The sequence below is a fragment of the Odocoileus virginianus genome, unplaced genomic scaffold (genome assembly GCF_023699985.2).
Source record: "Odocoileus virginianus isolate 20LAN1187 ecotype Illinois unplaced genomic scaffold, Ovbor_1.2 Unplaced_Contig_63, whole genome shotgun sequence".
Classification (NCBI taxonomy): Eukaryota; Metazoa; Chordata; class Mammalia; order Artiodactyla; family Cervidae; genus Odocoileus; species Odocoileus virginianus.
The window spans coordinates 91877-99590 of NW_027224380.1; positions in this window are offsets into that span (position 1 = coordinate 91877).

Genomic DNA, 7714 nt, shown 5'->3' on the forward strand with positions numbered 1-7714 from the left:
CTGTCCCCCAACTCTTTGACAAAGGGCATGTTTCACAAGATGCTGGTAAGGCTTTCAAGAGCAGAGAATGTTACATGCTGAGAGCCTGGTCTGACTCAGGAAGAAAACTCAGAGCGACCCCTTGTCCCCAACACAGTCAAGACAAAGTGCTTGGAGCTGAGAGGAAAGGGAGAGTGAGGGCCAGGCTCCAGATAACTCAGGGGCTGGACCCCGGCCCTCCTCCTTCTCTTGGTTTCAGCCCTCTCAACAATCAGATGTGGGTTATGTAAGATCTCCTGAGAGCCACATGCACCCAGTTCATGGCTCTAATTCTGTGCAAGGACATATGGGGGTTCTCAGAGCACCAGCAAGTAGCCAATGGGCAGGGAATCCCAGAAGATTTAGTCACCACAGAGTGAGGGCCCATGACAGCACTGCCTCAACCTGGGGCTCGAAGACCCAGGGCTCTTGTCTGAGTCACACTTGTGCGGTGTCTGCTGTCTGCAGGCTGCACTGCATCTATGTCCCCACAGGCCAAGCTCTGACAGAGCTGTGGGCTTGGCCGGGGAGCTGGGGATGCTCAGTACAGAACAGACGGTACCAAGGTCAGAGCACTGCACAGGAAGTCTCTGTGAGTGGTTGATAAAGGCCAGAGCCCCACCTGCCCCTGCTTGGAGGACATGGATGTTCACCTGAAAGACCAGAGAGGACGCCAAACCTCTGACAATGGCCCCAGAGGCCAAGCTAGCAGCACACTGCCAGAGCAAGGGTCGCCCAGGACACCAGGCAGGATGTGCACTGGGAAGTGGCAGCAGAGACTCCAGCCACAGGCAGGCCTAGTGACCCTGGGCGGGCACAGATGGCCTCAGACTGGGTCAGCACACAGACAAGATCAGGGGGCTCCTGGGTGAGGGAAGGGTGGGGTCTCCCAGCACCTTGCAGACCTGGGCCAGCTTGTACTGCAGGTCCTTTATGGTGCTGTTCTTCTATTCCAGAATGACTGAGAAGAGGAAGGTGTCAGGGAAGTGTGGCCTGGCTCCACCACAGGGACATCCACACAGGAGGGACTGCCGTATGAAGGCTTTGGAGAGAGACCCTGGTGTGTGTCCACCCCCAGACCCCGAGGGGACCTAGCCTCGGGGCTGGCTGCCTAAGGTCACCTAGCTGGCCAGGACCCCAGAGCCAGGCCTGACCACACCAGAGACCCCTGTCCACATCACCCACTCTTTCTGTGACATCTCCCAGGTCAGAGGGCAGAGAGACGAGGTCTGGCTCCAGGCAGGGTCTCTGCCAAGTGTGGTCCGGCCTTCCAGCTCCTGGGCACCGAGGCCTCGTCTGTCCCTTCCTGGCAGTGCCCAGTGACCGAGACAGCCCAGCCCAGGGGAATGCCACACACCACCACGGACACACCAGGGAACAGATGCTCAGCCTGTGACCAGAAGTGCCTCCCAAGGAAGCCTTCCCAGCATCCACCACACAGGCCACTGTGGGCCTTCCTCTCTTGCTGTGGCCTCTTCCAGGTCATCTTAGTGTCCAGGCAGACAGCGGCTGTGGCCTTGGCTAAGAGGCCAAGCTGCAGTGGGCAATGGACTCAGGCTAGGAGGGCTAGAAGGCCAGGGAGGGGCTGGGGAGACCTTGAAGACACTGGAGCCAGGAGACCACGGCACACACAGCTCTGGTTGCTCTGGCCAGGAAACCACGACTGCCCCTCCCCAAGGCTGACTAAAGGTCTGAACTACAGGGATGGAGCCCCAACTGCAGCCCTCAAGGCCTACCTCCAGCTTGTGGGACATGAGTGTCAGGACTGAGGGGTCCAGGTTGGAGGCCGCCAGCACCTTGCTGAACTGCACCTCCTCCTTCGAAAGGGCAGTGGCCCGTGCCTAGATCTTGAGCTCCAGGACAAGGTCCTTAGGCCTCCCTTCTGTTGAACCTCCAGGATGCCCACAGTGAACATCCAGGGACCCTTTCTTACTTCCTTCTACATAAACACAGAAATCCGTATCTCTAACCCAGAAATGTGTAACTCTAGGAAAGCAGAAATAATATTCCACAGAAATAATATTTCATTGTACACACAAAACCTGAATCTCACATGCGTAATCCACAAGGACCTGATACTCAGCCATCTGCTTGACTTCTAGGGCCAAAAATCTAGGAAAAAGTATAGATCTCCCATAGATTCATTATACCTGAATCAAGTGGTTGTATGCTGACAACAGTCACAGCATAGCAAATCGACTATACTGTAACAGAGCATAGGCATGATATTAAAGAGAAGGAAAGAAAACCAGTCCCTACTTTATTCCCCCTGGCTTCCTGAACTGGGGCTGCTACCCCATCCCTGGAGTGTAACCAGGCTTAGATCCCACTGCTTGACTAGTGTGGGTTCGGGAGAGGCTGGCAGGGTACCCAGCATTGAACCCTTTTTCTTTCTTTCTTTCTTTCTTTATTTTTTATTTTTATTAGTTGGAGGCTAATTACTTTACAATATTGTAGTGGTTTTTGTCATACATTGACATGAATTAGCCATGGATTTACATGTATTCCCCATCCCGATCCCCCCTCCCACCTCCCTCTCGACCCGATCCCTTTGGCTCTTCCCAGTGCACCAGGTCCGAGCACTTGTCTCATGCATCCAACCTGGGCTGGTGATCTGTTTCACCCTAGATAATATACATGTTTCAATGCTGCATTGAACCCTTTTTAAACGTTTACTGTCTGCTTTGTTCTGGCTTGGACCAGCCTCCCCAGTGGGATCCAGGCCTCCAAGGACTTGGGAACAAATACTACTAAGCCACCACGTGCCTTGGTGCTAGGCATTCCAGCTCAAGCCTCCTTCCCAGAAAACTGTCACCCTTCATTTTTTTGAAAATGAAAAATACATTCCATGAAGTTGTGATGCTGTGTGTTGGAAATACAACTGAAAGTTCTGTGATAAATGTGCTGATTATGGAACACATTTAATCCAGCTTTCTATGAAACACCAGTGAAAACAATGCTTTACATTTGTTTCACACTTTAGTTTATATCAGGTTTTTGTTTGTAGTCTTTTCAGTGCTGCTTCCTAATAACCAGTTTCATAAGTTTTTCAAGAAATCCTCTGCGCTCCTTCTTCAGAAGCTCTGGTCTGGCCTCTGGCCCTGGGACCGATGGCGTCAGCTCCTTGGAGCCAGATTAACCCCAGCCTTTCAGTCCACTTTCCAGAGTTGTAACCCGTCGTTAAGAGCACTCCACACCTCACACACACCTGCAAGCAGACAGCTGTGTCTAGAGCCCAGCAAGTACCACAGTCTAGACCCCAGCACTCCTGGAAAATGTGGAGCAGAGCAGACAGACGGCAGGGAGAGGGGATGCTGGGCAGTGTCCACGGCCAGGCCTGGGGGCTGTGGTTTCTGCCCAGACCTCATGTAAACCTGAAGCTTTCTGACCCTCATCCCATCCTCATGGGCCTTCCCATCCCTCTGTCCTCAGAGGTCTCTGTCCATGTACTGTTTCCCCAAACCTGGCTTTTTTTTGGGGAGGGGGCTTGGAAATCTCATGGATAGAGGAGCCTGGTGGGCCACAGTCCATAGGTTCACAAAGAGGCTGACATGACTTAGTCACTACTCTACAGCAACGAGTAGATGAGAAAGCGAAGGAAGGTTAAAAAGAGAGAGAATACAAAGCAATGAAAAATCCTGTCACTATCTTTAGTAAGTAATTTAGGACCTGCCATCAACCATAGAAACTCTCAGATGAACACACAGTTGGAAAGTGTACTGTGTTCCTACATCCTACCATACATATTCCTGCTATAATCTTGACAGCAAAGACTTGCGAAATAAGAACAATAATCGTCATGATAATCAATCTCTGCTATTCATGACTATACTGTTCATTTTCAACATGTATTTGTTGGATATAATCAGTGTTAGATATTCTCTAGGGGCTTCCCTGGGGGGCTCAGACAGTAAAGAATCTGCCTGCAATGCAAGGAGACCCAAGTTTGGTCCCTTGGTGGGGAAGATCCCCTGGAGAAAGAAATGGCCAAAGGTTAATGACTCTACGACTTCTGATCACTAGAGAACTGCCAACCCCACAGAATATTAATAGGCAAGCACCCTCCCAAAGGCCTCCATCTCAACACTAAGACTAAGCCACACCCAAAAGCCAGCAAGCTGTAGTGCCAAACACCCCTCGCCTATTCTTCAGCCAAATAGGGGCACAACCTTGCATGTCAGCAGACAGACTGCCCAAAGCCATACTGAACCCATAGACACTCCAAACCACACTACTGGACCCAGCCACTGCCCTGCATAAAGACAAAATCTAGCTCTACCCACCAGAACACAAATAAAAATTCCACCACCCAGGAAACCTTCACAAGGCATTTGTCCAACCCCACTCAGGTCAACACTAAGACCACACCAACTTTGTCCATGCCAGGTCAGCACACCAACATCTGACCTCTATTCATACCAGGTCTTCACACAGACGACCTAATGTCCATCCGTGCCAGGTCAGTACACAGACAACCGAACCTCCATCCATGCCAGGTCACCACTAAGACCACCCCAACTCTATCCATGCCAGGTCAGCACACAGACCACCCCACCTCCATCCATACCAGTTCAGCACACAGACCACCCCACGTCCATCCAGCAAGGCCAGCTTACAAACCACCCGACCTCCATCCATGCCAGGTCAGCACTCAGACCATCCCACGTCCATCCAGTAAGGTCAGCTCACAGACGACAGCACCACTATCCCTCTGACTGATAATGATAAGAGGCTTATGGAAGCTTCCTCATGGGAGAGACTCACTGTAGGGGAAACAGGGTCTTGTTTTGATAGGTGGGGCTATGCTTAGTAAATCTAATCCAAAGTGACAAAATGGCAGAGTAGGACACGTGTTCAACTTCTCCTGTGGGAACTCCAAAATACAACTCACTTTGGGTCCCACCAAAAAAAGATACCCCACATTCAAGTGCAAGGGAGAAGCCCCAGCAAGAAGGTAGGAAGGGTGAAATAGTGTTTAGAATCAAACCCTATACCTACCAGAGAAACTCAGAGTGCTCAAACAAAACCTTGTGCAATCAGGAGACCCCACAGAGACTGGCCAGACCTACCTTTGAGTGTTTGAGTGTCTCCTGTGGAGGTACAGGTCAGCAGTGGCCTGCTGCAGGGCAGGGGCTCTGGGTGCAGCAGTCCTGGGTGTGGCATAAGCCCTCTTGGAGGAGGTCACCATTAACCCCACCATAGAGCTGCTGAGCAGATGACCCACAAACTGCAGAACAATTATACCAAAAAAATTCTTGCACTGTTAAGAAAGTTCTAGGACCCACAGCAGATTTCCCAACCTGGGGATCTGGCAAAGGGACTGAGAATCCCCAGGGAATTTGACTTTGGAGGCCAGTGGGATTTGATTACAGAACTTCCACAGGACTGGGGAAACAGACTCTTGGAGGGCACAAAGAGAAACTTGTATGTACCAGGACCCAGGACAAAGGAGCAGTGTCCCCAAAAGAGACTGACCCAGACTTGCCTGTGAGTGTCTAGCAGTCTCTTGCAGAGGCGTGGGTCGGCAGTGGCCTGAGGCACTGAGTGTAGCAGTGAGTGCATGGGACCTTTTGAAGGAGGTCGCCATTATCTTCATTACCTCCACCATAGTTTGGTCTCAGGTCAAACAACAGGGAGAGCCATAGCCCCAACCATCAACAGAAAGCCATGTTGATGGGCATTCAATATTCACAAGGTTCAAGGGTTTCTAAGTAAGCAGCTGATCTCCTGGAGTCTCCTGGGGAGTCATCAAAAAAGAATTAATAACTGGATAGACCACCACAAAGCCAATTTTAACAGGTACCTTTAACTCACATATTAAAAAAGAAAAATCACATGAAAAGATGTCAACACTGCTAAATATTAGGGAAGGGCGTTCAGTCTCACATCACACCACCAATCAAAATTGTGACTGTCAAGCACTCTACGAAGGTTAAATCCACCAGATGCCATGAAGAAAAGGGAACCCTCCACTTTGGTGGTGGAAATTAAAATAGGTGAAAGCCACTATGGAGAAGAGCATGGAAGTGCATCAACAATGAAAATGAGAGTGAAATTAGAATATCCCTCAAACCATACACAAAAGTAAACGTCAAAGAAGATAAAGATCTAAATGTAGGATGGATACTATGCAAATTTGAGGACAATATGGGGGGCAGGCTGTAACCCCCATCAGGAGGGGTCAGAGTCATCACACGTCTGTTATTTCCTCTTGGGCTACTGGGTTCTGCCGCCTCCCAGACAAGCTACCGCATGTTGACAGGATATTTTACTGTGTTTTAGAATTATTTTCTAAACCAAGTTTTATTTCCATAAGTAGATCAAAGGTTCAAAGGTAGAAAGCCTTAAAGAAGAATCAACAGAAGCCCTCCTCCCACCCAGGTGCCCCATCTATCCACATCAAAGAAAAGTGAAAGTGTTAGTTGCTCAGTCATGTGGGACTCTTTGTGACCCCATGACTACAGCCCACCAGGCTCCTCCATCCATGGGATTTTCCAGGCAAGAATACTGGAGTGGGTTGCCATTTCCTTCTCCAGGGGATCTTTCCAACCCAGGGATCCAACCAGGGTCTCCTGTATTCCAGGCAGATTCTTTACTGTCTGAGTCACCAGGGAAGCCCAGATCTACATCAAATGTCCTCACAAAATATGTACCTTCCTATTTCGTTCCCTCCCTTCCTTCCTCTTATGTTTCCCTCCAGAGATTTTTTTTTTTAATGCACATACATTTTCTAGAAACATATTTTCTTCAGTCCCAAGTTTTTGCACAAATGGTAAAATACTCTATGTACTATTTTACACTTTTTCCACTTAAGGATATGTCCTGGAGAGCTTTCCAGATCAGTAGAAAACTGCATTTTTTCCTTCTAGCCAAACATTTCATTACAGTACCATCGTTTGCTGGATATTTCAAATGGCTGCTTCCAAAGTTTTGCCATTACAATGTGGCAGTGAGTCATCTTGTGTCACAGAACTGTAACAGGTATCACTTGTGGGGTGATTGCCCCACAGTGGAACTGCCAGGTCAGAGGGTATCAGGCTGGCACTGATAGGCAGTGCCAGTCTGCCCTCCATAAGGACTGTGCCAACTTTAATTTAAATAATCTCTGCCGTTCCTGTTAATTAAAAACAAATACATTCAATTTCCTTAAGAATATTTCAACCTCACAGAAACAGAGGCTACAGAGGGCAAAGAACCACTGTGTACATTCTCCATAACGCCTCTTCAAGGGCCTTGTTTAGGTCTGAAAGGCCTTTTCACATTATCCCCACCCACCTCACCCTCCAGGCTGGAGCTGCGTGTCCCCCGCCACATCGACTGACTGATATCCCCACTGGAGTTGGAGGAAAGGGCGAGCCTTCATCTCAACAGCAACCCAATGCAGAAGGGCCCGTGCTCAGGGCATCAGAGCAGCCAGGTGTGCAGGGCAGCTGGCGTGTGGGGCTGGTGTCTACTCTCAACCCTGACACGTGAGGCCTCGCAAGGCCTCAGCCAGCAGGGATGCACAGAAGATAGAGGCAATGCCAGGACAGGGCTGAGGGTAAAGACGGTGGCCTGTGCTGGTCATGGAAGAAAGGGCAACTGTGGTCTAGCCACTCACACCTTCATCCCTCTCCTTCCAGCTCGGGGCACTGCCTGGTGCCATATATGCATCGTGCTAGAAATATGCCCCCAACACTGGAAAACCAGGAGAGTT